This window comes from Herpailurus yagouaroundi, unplaced genomic scaffold (genome assembly GCF_014898765.1).
Source record: "Herpailurus yagouaroundi ecotype Mexico unplaced genomic scaffold, PumYag 483, whole genome shotgun sequence".
Lineage (NCBI taxonomy): Eukaryota > Metazoa > Chordata > Mammalia > Carnivora > Felidae > Herpailurus > Herpailurus yagouaroundi.
In genome coordinates this window covers 3,590,696-3,603,210 of record NW_024412700.1, presented here as the reverse complement: position 1 = coordinate 3,603,210, position 12,515 = coordinate 3,590,696, and the positions used below count along the sequence as shown (strand labels likewise).

Below are 12,515 nucleotides of genomic sequence, written 5' to 3'. Positions count from 1 at the left end.
CCGCCCCACCGGCCGGGCCTGCTCACTGCAGAAGCATGCCAGTCGGAGAAACATAAACTTCTGTCTTCTCAGCAGAATACACTGTATTTGGGGCCTCTTTGTTACAGCAACCTACCTTTACATGTATACTTGTGGGAGTATATGCTGATGTAAATATGGGTGGGTGTATGTGTTTATGTAAATATTTGTGGGTGTATCTGTTTATGTAAATATGCGTGGGTGTGTGTGTTTGTGTAAATATTTGTGGGTGTATATGTTTATGTAAATAGTTGTATGTGTATGCATTTGCATAAATATGTATTTGTGGGTGTTTCTGTGTTTATAAATACATACTTGGGGGTATGCATATTTACATACATATTTACATTTGCAGGTATCCGTATTTTTGAATGTGTGTATTTGTGTGTATACACACATACACATATACATAGATTATGCCTCAGACATGTGTGGGTGCTAATGTGACCGACAGACGCAAAGTTTTTGGGGTTTTGTATGTTTTCTCAGAAAGTGCTAAAGCCATAATTGCCATCGGGTCATGGATCTCCAAGCCCATTTTTGATGTTTATTTATTTTTGACAGAGAGAGAGACAGAGACAGAGTGTGAGCAGGGAAGGGGCAGAGAGAGGGAGATACAGAATCCAAAGCAGGCTCCAGGCTCTGAGCTGTCAGCACAGAGCCCACTACGGGGCTCGAACTCCCGAGCCGTGAGATCATGACCTGAGCCGAAGTCGGACGCTCAACCAAATGAGCCACCCAGGTGCCCCTCCAAGTCCATTTTTAGATGTTAAAAAGAGAGCCTTTACCTGAAAAGGTGGAGAGTCACTGCCACAGCCAGAAGACCAGCCTGGCCAGAGCGGAGGACCAGACGGACAGCTGCCCAGCCTGAGGTCTGCAGCTGCTGTGAGGACGTTGTCGGGGGCACAGGGGGCTTCGACCGCTGACCCTTGGTCGCAGGCGAGAGGTCCCGGACCAGGCTCTCAGCGTGGGTGACTCGAACAGGCAAGGCAAGCAGGAGTGTCCAGGCGTGTGACCTGGGGGTGGAGATGATCTTCTGACAGCCTAATGCGGGGAGCACCAGAGACAGGGAAACTGAGGCACAGATAGGCTGAGAGACTTTCTCATGCTCACACGGCTGGGCAGTGGTCAACTGGGGATCCAAGTGCAGAGTCCTGCTGCCGGCCACCCTGCTGTGCAGCTTCCCCAGAGGCAGCCAATGGAGGGAGAGTTTGGAGATGCGACAGGACAGGACACCCTCGCCCCTCCCCTCCCTCGCCACCAGGAGGCCACCCCCCCTCCCCCGCCCCTCCGGCTGTCTTGCTATCTTCCCACTGGCCCGTCTTGAGGCTGTCACATTACAAGCAACTGTGTAAATACGTCCCCTGGGAATTCATACGCCAGCCAAGAAATTACTTTTGTGCTGGTCACCCAACACTTTTTGCTGAACGATGACAAATTCTCCGTCCTCCCTGTGCCTCAGTGACAAGGACACGTCTGTTTGGCACGATGTCACACATGCATGCCTCCCCCTCCCGCGGCCTTGAGGTTAGCCTGTTTGGTCAGGGGACCTGGTGGGTGACCCGCAGTGCTGGAGGAACTCTCCCAGGAAGACCCCTCCTTGAGCCCCTGTTCACCTTTCCATCCAAGCTGACGTGTGGCCGAAGCAGACAGCGGCCTGGGACGCCCCCCACCGGCGGGAGGGGCCGTGGTGGGAGAAGGAGGTGAAGAATGTGCTGTGGGCCAGTTGGCAGGGACAGTGTCAGACCCAGGATGGGAGAGGGGTCGGCGAGAAGCCTGGGTGTCCTGCTCGCGTGGGCCAGCTGGCCACGGGGATGGTTAAGTTCTGGTGGCTTCCTAAAGCCAAGGAAGGCCCAGTCCGTCTCAGAGGATGAGGCCCTGACCAGATACATCTCACGGGTCAGCACGTTTTCATTCCATCTGTGCCCAAAGGCTGGCGTTGGGCAGGTAGCGACCTGGGGCCCAGGCGGTAAAGGGGCTTTTCTCTTCCTGGGACGAAAATGGGGCCTTAGGGACGTGAGTCCTTGGGTCACCGCTCAAGGAGGGGCAGGTGGCTGGACAAAAAGACAGCGGAGGGGCGCCTGGGTGGCGCAGTCGGTTAAGCGTCCGACTTCAGCCAGGTCACGATCTCGCGCTCCGTGAGTTCGAGCCCCGCGTCGGGCTCTGGGCTGATGGCTCAGAGCCTGGAGCCTGTTTCCCATTCTGTGTCTCCCTCTCTCTCTGACCCTCCCCCGTTCATGCTCTGTCTCTCTCTGTCCCAAAAATAAATAAAACGTTGAAAAAAAAATTAAAAAAAAAAAAAAAAAAACAAAAAGACAGCGGAGCCCCTGAAAGTCACCTCTTGTAGCCGGTGCTGGGGCCTGGCCCTGGCCCTACGTGTGGGCTCGCCTTGGAGGAGGAGGGAAGGGACGGACCAGAGGGGAAAGGGTGACAGCGGAAGCCCCAGAGGAGTTATTTGGAGACTAACATGTCCCAAGTGGAGAATAACCAACAGGTCTCAGCCGAGGGTCGGGGCAGGGGCGCAGCGAGAACCAAGGGGTCTGGAAAGTGGCGGGACCCCGCCCCTGGGGCAGGTGCTGTGTCTCCCTGGGGCGGGGCGAGGCCCGTTTACAGAGCGACAGGGGTGCGGAGGGAGGACGCCAACCTAACATGGGACCCATCCAGCGCCACCCCCGCCTTCCTGCCTCCACCCCGACTGGGTCCCCCCCCCCCCCCCGGAAGTATTGGCTCCGCCCCCAGCTCTAGGAAGGGCCCTGATTGGGCGGGCCAGTCAGCACAGCACCTGCTCATTGGCTCAGGAAAATCACATGACTCAGCGAGGCTCAAACAGAGACGCGTTTCCTGGGCCTCTCCGCCCTTCCCTCTCGGATGGGACCGCGGACTCGGGCTTAGTTTCCTTATGAACGTGCAGGAGGAAGGTCATGTCCCCTGTCTTTGCGGGAAGCCCACTTGTAGCCGTGCAGGGAGGAAGGCTTGGAATGAAGCTGACACCTTCCACGGTAAAGGGAAGGGCAAAGGAAACCAGCCCCGGTGACTTTGACAAGCCTTGGTCAAGCCTTACCTGATGCCACCGTCCTGGGAACCGTGGGGCCTGTCTGAGCCGGGTTGAGTTGGCTTTTACTGTTCCCTGTGACTGAAAGCGTCTTAACTGACACAACTATTAATTCATTTTATGTTGAGCAATTCCGACAGGCTGGAGAAATGAAGTGTTTCGTGTTTATACAAGTGGATATCTGTAGATGCGGTTGTGATCGCCGCATTCAAAGGCATTACTTAATTCGTCATCGTGCCTTCCCATTGTTTAATTTCTCCGCGAGCGGATGGTACAGGACGGCAGCCGTCGTGCTGCGTCCCGCATGTTCTGGATGTTTAAAAAGGCCTCCTGCTGATGGGAATCAACCAGACCACGAGAGACAATTCGAATTTGGGCTGGAGGAAAAAACAGAACTCTCTCTACTTTTCAGGATCGTTTCCGCGTTTGATTTTGTCTGTCCTGCCCAAGGTTGGATGCCCTGTGGGCATAGCTGGGGGTGGGGCTGCCGATTCTCCTTCAGAGGTGGGTGTCCCCTTTCAGGCTGCCGGGCAGGGGCACCAGCCTGGCCAGCGTGCACTCAGCTGTCCCGCCTCGGATGCCTGGGTCCCTGTTAGCAATCCCAACGTCCCAGCCCTGCTGGCTGAGGGTCATAGGTCCCCCCCAGAAACAAGGTGCTCCTGACACCCGGCTGACAGCGGGGATCTAACCTCAGGTGCTCTGAGCAGCCGCCCGATGAGTCCCCAAAAATCTAGTGTGGAAAAAGGTTCTGTTCTCCCGTTTACTATATCGTGGTTTGATTTCAGGTCCCCAAAGCAATAGCATTTGGTCCCAAACCCAGCAACAGACAGAAACCGCTCCTCACATACACCTTATGCACCTGACATGCGGGTGTACACGCACACACGTAGACTTGTAGAGTACACGTGTGAACGCACATGCACACACGTGTGCGCACTCACAGGCACACGCACACGTGGGTGCGCACAGGATCACACATGTACACGTGAGCACCCACGATGCACACACACATAGGTACACACCGGATCACACACGCTTGCATGCGTGCACACCCACAATGCACACACATGTGGGCACACACGGGATCACACGCACACGTGTGCACACCCACATGCGGGTACACACAGGCACACTCGTGCACATGCACACACAGCCTGCACACTCACACATGGGCATGCACGGACATCACACAGACATGCACACTCACCCACACATATGCACACCTGCCCCCCAGGTCAGCGTGCACAGATGGCTCTCAGGGAACACGAGCTTTCCCCGGGGCACACGGCCAGTCCTCTCCTGCTCTGTGCTCACCGGAGGCCTAAGCCGCTGGGGAAATGGGCCCGGTCTGCCCTTCGCAGGGCCTGGGGCCCCCCTCACTCTACTCTGGGGACCCTCGGCTCACCTGGCTCCTTGAGTCGGGGTCTCTGCCCACCCCCCTCCACCGGCGGGCTGAGGCTGTCCTCCCTGGCCTGCCTGCCCGGCCCTCGGCTGGGGTCTGGCCCCCAAGACTCTACAGAGGCCCTCGGCCCTCTCACCCCGGCCCGCCCCCGCCGTGGCCCCTTCTGCATCGCACCCTTGCACAAGGGCTCTGCAGTTCAGTGGGTAGGAGCGCTATCCCTTCGTGCCTGTTCTTGATTCGACCCAAAACCAGCCTCCGCGCGCCCGTTCCTGCGTGAACTGCGTCTGCTGGGCACGCCCGCACGCACACACCTCCCACCTCCCGACCCGACCTCGCACACTCGGGCAACAGCCTCTTTCGTGGCCCCCGTGGACCTCCACCCCCCGGGATGTGACCCAAAGGCCTGGGCCCCGTCTGCCTGCCCCTCCAGGAGGGAAGCTTCAGGCTGGCTTCCCGCGCTCAGGTCTGGGAGGGCGACCTCTGCCCCTGCACCCTCCCCGGCCCCTCCCACCCCTGAGATAGTCGGGGTGCCGGGGGCCCGTCCCGAGCTGCTGGCTCAGACACAGACCATGCTCTCCCCAGAGCCCACACGCACACCCTTCCGCCCCGAACAGGGTGTGAGGGACACAGCCAGAGGACAGGAGGAGACCGCCATGTGAACTGTCCCCTCAGATGACCGGGTCCAGGCATGGCAGGAAAGAGGCCCCGGCGTCCCCAGCACTGTCTGCCATTTCCTGGGTCAGAGAGCAGCCTCCGGGTAGCCTCTCCGGTAGGACCAGAACTTCTCTAAACAAGGACAGAGTTCACATCACAGTCGGGCCTCCTACCTGCAGCGCCAGGCGGGTTCTCAGCATTCTGGTCCTTTCCCTCCGTCAGGAAGAGGCTCCTCCCCGGGGCGGGGCTTTGACCGCCAGAAGCATCGGGATGAGCCCTGGAACCCTTCGCACCGAGCATGAGAGTTGCCTTTATGACCCGGCAGGAGGCCCTGCTGTCCTTGGCACTGCCTGGCACCCCGTGCCTCTCCGAGAGGGAGGAGTCCGTGCACGGGCACATGAGGGTCCCCATGTCCCCGGCCCGGCTCTACCTGGGGGCCCCGCCTCTCGCCTCTGCCTCCGTGCCCCAGATCCCACCACCAGCCCTTCTCCCTGCGGTGAAGGCCGGGGGCCCAGGAGCCCATGCTGGAGGGGAAAGGCCAGGTACAGCTTGGCGAGAGGGCCTGATGCCCAGGAACTGGGAGGGAGAGGAGAGCAAGAGAGAGACAGGGGCATGGCTGGGAGGGCCCGCTGGCAGGACTACGCAGGCAGGGACGCGAGAGGGAGACGTATTCCCACCCTTCCGGTCTGGGCGTCCAAGAAACGGAGCAAACACAGAGATTCAGGATGGCCCTGTGTAGCCCAAAGTCCGCCTGTTCCATCCTGGGGCGTCCCCACCATCAGCCCAGCCATCGTAGTGGCCAACGTACGATGCAATGCAAGTCACCTCCTCCGGGGACGCGGGTCTCGCTGAGCGAGGAGCAAGCACAGGGCCTGGTGCTTGCTGGACGCTCAGTCCAGAGCTGCCTGTGAACCACCTGCCCCTTGAGAGCGCCTGGGGCCGCCCTGTCCGACGCCAGCCCGGGTCACACACGGGGCCTGTTTAAGTGGGATTGCACTGAAATGTGTTTAAAACCCTCAAAAACAAAACAAAACAAAACAAAACAACCAGCCCCAAATTCTAGATGTGGGCAAAGAAGGCATTTGAAAGGATAGCCTGGGGGGCTCAGTCCGCCAAGCGTCCGACTCCCGGTTTCGGCTCAGGTCGTGCTCTCACGGTTGTGGGGTTGAGCCCCACATCGGGCTCTGTACCAGTGGCATGGATCCTGCTTGGGTCTCTCTCTCTCTCTCTCTCTCTCTCTCTCTCTCTCTCTCTCTCTTTCAAAATAAATTAACATTTAAAAAATTAAAAAAGGCACCCCTCCCTCGAGGTGGATACAGCCCTGCGCCAGGACATGGGGCCTGGCAAACGGCTCAACCATCTCAGGGGGCTGCCCTTGCACAGTGAACAACCTGTTCGGCTGTGTGTGGCGGCCTGTCTGTGTACCACTTCTGCCTCTGGACTAGCAAATAACAGGAAACTCCAATGTAGGTCGGTGGATGCTCCCTGAAAAGCAAGAGAAGACAAACCCCTCACTGCGTTCGCTGCTCGGGAGAGAACAGCACTGTGTTTTGGGGCGAAGGGGTCATACAAGACAAACAACCAATTGCATATGGTTAAACACATGATTTTGGTTTTCTTAATGTTTATTTATTTTGAGAGAGAGAACATGAGCAGGGGAGGGACAGAGAGAGAGGGAGAGAGAGAAAATCTCTTGTCAGCACAGAGCCTGATGCGGGGCTCGAACCCACAAACCTATGTGATCATGACCTGAGCTGAAATCAAGAGTCGGAGCTTGAACCAACTGAGCCACCCAGGCGCCCCGAACATGTGGTTTTAAAGGTAGGATTTTCTCCTATGAAGCTAGAGGAGATGAAAATGTAAATTTAGGGGCGCCTGGGTGGCTCACACGGTTAAGTGACCGACTTGGGCTCGGGTCACGATCTCGCGGTTCGTGGGTTCGAGCCCCGCGTCGGGCTCTGTGCTGACAGCTCGGAGCCTGGAGCCTGCTTCCGATTCTCTGTCTCCTTCTCTCTCTGCCCCTCCCCCGCTTGTGCTCTGTCTCTCAAAAATAAGTAAATGTAAACATAAAAAAAAGAAAGAAAATGTACATTTATTTGAGTTAGGCGAGTGTCGCCCAGAACCGTCATAAAAGAGGGCTGGGCGTAGGAATAATACTGACGACGTCAGTCTTGAATTTTCATCATCCCGGGGAGACCCCAGGAATAGTGCGACTATCAACATATCCCATCGTGTTGTATGGGGTCCTGGACGGCGGGAGGCCTGTGGTGCCGCTCGGCAGCTTTGAACGCACCCCTTCACCCCGTTCCTTCCTTTCTCGGCAAATGTTCAGACGGGCCCTCTTCCCCTTTCATAAAGATGCACTAAGTGGTCACAGCAACAGGGGCGTGCCCTTTCTCGTCCCAGGGACCCCCTGGGCCCCATGTGTGAGCCTCAGTCTGCCTCCTTGCTCTGGGTCTAGGCCCCTGGAGGTTGAAGTGAGAAGGGACGAGAGTGGGGGTGGAAGGGCCAGGGCAGGGGGACTGGCTCGCCTCCATCAGGACCGGCGGGCTTTGGAGTCACGTCGTGACGTACGCGTCCAGGGTGAGCCAGCAGCTCTGTCCCACACGGCCACTTAGGGACCCAGGCGGACGCGGGCCTCACCGCGCCGTGACATCACGGTCTAACCTGGGTGCCCAGAGCCCTGAAGGCAGAACAGAAAGAATGTGGGGGGACCCAGGCCCGCTTTTAGTGGCCTCGTACCCAAGGGCCCAAGTGGGCCACTTTGCCCCAAGATCATTGGTCAGTGCCAATCTGGTGTCCCCAGCCTACCTGCCGGGGAGGCTGGGGAGCACGCGGGTGCACGTGGAATGTTCGGGGAGCACCACGTGTCTGCCACAGTGGTGACATGCCCTTCCCGCCGCGGGCAATGGCAGGCCCTGAGCGGACGGAAGCCGGACGACCCGGGACAGTGCCTTCAACGTGCGTTTGCGGCTGGTGTGCCGCCAGGCCCCTGAGAAGGTGCGACAGCAGGTCTCCACCTGACGCTTCTCCCCAAGGGCTCCGACCGGACAACGGCCGCCCGTCCCTCCCCGCCTGAAATAGAATCTCCAACCACAGGCGTCCGGTCGGGGGCCTTGCGCCCGGGCGCTCGGCCGTCTGCCATTCTGAGCGTGCCAGCCCCACACTTCTCTGTCTGCTCTGCGGGAACGGGACTCGCATCACACAGGACGGGCAAACGAGGGTCCGGGGTTTGCTCTGGAGCACCCGGCGGGGCCCCCGGGAGGCCAGGCGGTGGCTGTGGCGGAGTCCTCGTCAGCCCCGGGCCCATACGTGCCGAAAGCCACCCAGAGACCACGGACTTGCCTGGATCTGCTGGAGTTCCCAGACGGGCCCGGCTGGTCCCGAAGCCCGGGTCCCTTCCACTTGTTGCTCACAGAGCCGGGGACCCTAGAGGACCGCTTGCGACTCACCTGAACCTGAAAAACCCAGAGGGCGGCACACAGGACTTCGTAGTTGGACTCTTAGGATGAAAAAATCGAAGGTAACCTTGGCAAAGAGGAGTGGGAAGCCTGAGTCGTCATCTCCTCCGCTGAGGCCTCCTGAGAGCTGCCCGAGGTGCCGGGCTGGCGGTCCAAAGGCCTCCCGCCTGCCCTGCCGGTCACCACCACCCCCCAGCCAGCCCCTGCGATGGCTTCTGTCGCCCCCTCTCTCCCGGTTTCACACGAGGAAGTCAAGGCACGGAGGGCGAGGGGGAGCATCACCACGTAGCTGCCTTGTGCCCTGCATCTGGCCAAGCGGACGACGAAGGCCATTCTCATGATTGTGTCATGGGAGGGACAGTGTCTCACTGGGTCACACGGATGCGGGCTGGCCAGGCCCCAACCCAAGTCAGGGCTCGTGTCACCGGTGCCACAGACCAGCAGAGGAAGCCGGAGGGCTGCGTCACGCGGAGAACAAAGGCACGCTCACCCTCCGGGAGGGTCTCACCTCCGGGGTCCTCACCGCTAAGTGCTGGTAAGAGCAGGGTCCAGGGCGCAAGGCGTGATGTCACAAGAGTTTAGGACCATCTACGTCGAATGCCACCTCCTGGCTGTACCGGTTGCGTCCACGTCCGTGCACGAACCTGTGACTGTGGCCTTGTTTGGAAACAGACCCTCGCCAGATGCAGTCGAGGGAAGGGTGGGCCCTAAGTTCTCTGTGACCCGTGTCTTAGAAGGGGGAGAGATTTGTGAAGACAGAGGTGGGACGGGAGGCCGGAGGAGGTCTGGGACAACTCTGCCCTCGGAGCCCCGGGAGGAGCCCACCTGACGTGCTGGTGCCTTGGTGTCTGACTTCCGGGCTCCAGAGCTGAGACGACAACTTCCTGCTGTTTTAAGCCCCCAGCGCGTGGCTCTCTGCTACGGTGGCCTTGGGAAACTGAGCCAGGGGCGCATACTAGGAGCCCCGCCAGGGTTGGCTGGTGCTCCTATTTAAGGCCGAAGGGATACAACAGACTGAACGTCTGGGAAGCAGGGCCGCTGGGGCAAGAAACACAAAGGAAGTTCTAGACTGCCTTCTAAGGTGGCCACTAGCTAAGGGACACAACAGAGAGGGAAGGAGAGACCTGGCCGGAGAAAGAAGAGAGCATTCCGGGACATTCCTGTTCTGGAGTCTCTGGCCTCGGAACAGTGAGCTTCCCCCGGCCCCCCTTCCCCTGGTGGTGAGAGCTGGGACCCACGGGCTGTTTACAGTAATTACAGTGCACGGGAGGGAAACTGGGGGGGGGGGGGGGGGAGGGTGGATTATGGCCGCGGACATTCCCAAGTCCTGGAAACCGGGGCGTTCCGGGGGCGGGGGCTATGGGTCCGCGGATCCGGACAGCCAAGGTGGGTCTTTGGAATGCGGGGACGGGATGCGGATGCCGGCTTTAGCGGGAGTCAGGTTTTATGCCTGAGGCAGAGGGAATTCTAACACAGGCTAGAACAGCAAGACAGAAATTGCCTTTTAGATGGCTGCCATCAGCAATATTTAGCAGGTAGGTTCTGCAGGGTAGTTTAACCTTCTGTAACCTTACAGTTGAGTGCTCGCTCCGCTCCCTCTCTCTCTCTCTCTCTCTCTCTCTCACTCCCACACGCCTCCACGATATTTTACCCTCATGGTTTGCTTTGAGGGGGAGCTCTGTAGACTTCGTCTCTCTCCTTCGGTGCATAACTGCCTGCCTGCGAATGCATGCAAGCCCCCCTTACACGTTCACATCTAGCAGGGACTGAAACTCCGAGGCACAAGCACCCGCAAGCTTCTTGGTAATCAGGGCAACACCGGATGTACAGTTGGAGCTCAGCAAATAATTAATAGTAATGAAAATTGACATCGTAAAAATTAAAGTGAGGGGGCTGATAGGGAGGGATTGGGTTGGTTGTCATACCTCGGGCCTAAAGGGAAACGGATTGCTTTGGAGAATCTTTTAATTAATTTCAGAGTTTCCCTGTTTCTTCTCCACCACATGAGCTGTGTTCCTCTCTCGGCCGGCAGGATCCTGTGCAGAGAGAGGGAGGCCTGGGGATCAGCCCATCCCGGGAGCGTCCTGAATCCCGCCCCCCCCCAACCCCGTGGAGAAAGGTCTAGGTGAGGGGGATGCCCTCCGCAGCCCAAAGAGGGGTTCGTTTTGCAAATTTACTTTCACGACCTATGAATAAGCCAGGCGGTCTGCCCCTCATTCACAGCTAAAATAAAAATGGATCTCTACAGTCTGACCAAGTTCAGCCACTGAGCTGCAGCGTTAACTTGTATTCTAACAAGATTAAAATATATTTGTCCTGGGGATTAGCATACTAAGTCCCCTTTTGCCTTTTTAGCAGTGGCAGGGCACTTTGATCTGCCTTGCGTGGAGAGAGCGCGGCTTGGGCCCAGCCATCCGACTGCCAAGTGTGAAATCGGCCTGGTGTCATCATCATTCTTCCTCGTTTACATCTTCCACCAGTTTAATTATATTTCCGCCACAAAGGTCTGGCGCCTCATTGCATATTCAAGTTAGACCAGGAAGCATTTAAAAAAAAAAAAAAAAAAAAGGTAGGGATGAAATAGCCCCGTAGGGGGGAGGGAGGGGCTGCCCGGCCCCTCGCGCCCCTGGGTTGTGTGCCCCCTAGACGGGCCTACCTGCGTGCAAACGTGTGCCCCACGCGGGCCGGCTCTGCGCGGCTCCCCGCACAAAGGCCATGGTCACGCCCGCGCTGGGTTCGGGGGGCCGTTTGGCTTGTGCCTCCAGCGGTTTGTATCGTATTTATCCTCCCGACGCGCGGGTTCTGTCTCCTGAGGACCTCGAACCCACCAGCGCGCTCCCTTCCAGGTGATGAGTCACCAGTGACTCGCCCATCAGTCGGCTGCGAGTGAATTCTAGGGCACACCCGGTGCCCAGAGGGAATGTGTCTCGCTGACCTTTGATGGCCCCAGGAGTATCAGGCCCTCTCACTCCCCACCCAGACCCGAGATTCGGGCCCTCCGGCCCTCCGCAGATTCCCCGAACTGCCCCGGGAGAGGCCAGCCTGCCGGCAGAACAGGCCTGGAGAGGAGATCCCAGCGGGGGACCTCTTAAACGACCTCGCCTCCCAAGCCACCGCCACCGGAGCCGCCATCGGGTGGCTTAGGGGTGGGGGAGGGGAGGGAGGGGGAGGAAGGGGAGACGGTGACAGCCAGCCCTGGTCCCGCCGGCCCCACACGGGCCACCCTTCCCAGAGCACTAGTGTTTGGGAGAGGAAGTGAGCCAACTGCAGGGGCGGCTGGGGTCTGACCTTCACCTCAGCCCCCAGCCCCGGGCTCCAGGCTCCATTCACTCCCAGCTGGAGCGTCTCAGAGCTGGTCGTTCTCGGTTTTGGGGGGGTGGGGGGGGCTTCTACGTGAGGGACGTTGGGTGTTATTTCCACAAACAAGCTGGGCAGAATAGAAATGCGGACGGACTTCCTTAGCATTCGAGAGCAGGTCAGCGGTGGGAAACGCGCTCGGCTCCGACTGGCCCTTTGTCTGAGCTTTGCCAGGGCTTTCCACTTTCTTGGGGGGACGTGGCGCAGGTGGTGGGTTGAGCTGACAGTCACTTTCGCCACGTGGGGAAAACGGGGAGAGGTCTTTTACAAGGTCCAGATTTATGACCATTTTCGTTTCGAATCAACACTCTTGTCAAAACGAGAGGTTAACAACACATTGCTTCTCAAATTGAATGATATAATTATAAAATTATCCCCACATAATTAACTCAGGATTATGTTTCATTCTGGTTAGCATGTAATCAAAGCCTGTTATGCTTTTAGCTATAGGAACAGCAATTAATTTAAAGGGGTTACTTTAGACCAAATAGCTCATCAGGCCATCAGGACGCCCACTCACTCTTGGAGGAAGAGCCACGGGGAGGGGGGTGCGCGGGGGGCGCGTGGGCGG

General features: G+C 58.3%; 1 long non-coding RNA gene across 1 annotated transcript; it reads right to left on the bottom strand.

Moving 5' to 3' along the window:
- Positions 1–10,367: 10,367 nt before the first annotated feature.
- On the bottom strand, positions 10,368–11,421 carry LOC121022921 (uncharacterized). The gene is made up of 2 exons (XR_005787172.1): positions 11,244–11,421; positions 10,368–10,623 (listed from the first exon to the last, which is right to left on the bottom strand). It is a non-coding gene; the product is annotated as an uncharacterized LOC121022921 (long non-coding RNA).
- Positions 11,422–12,515: the final 1,094 nt, after the last annotated feature.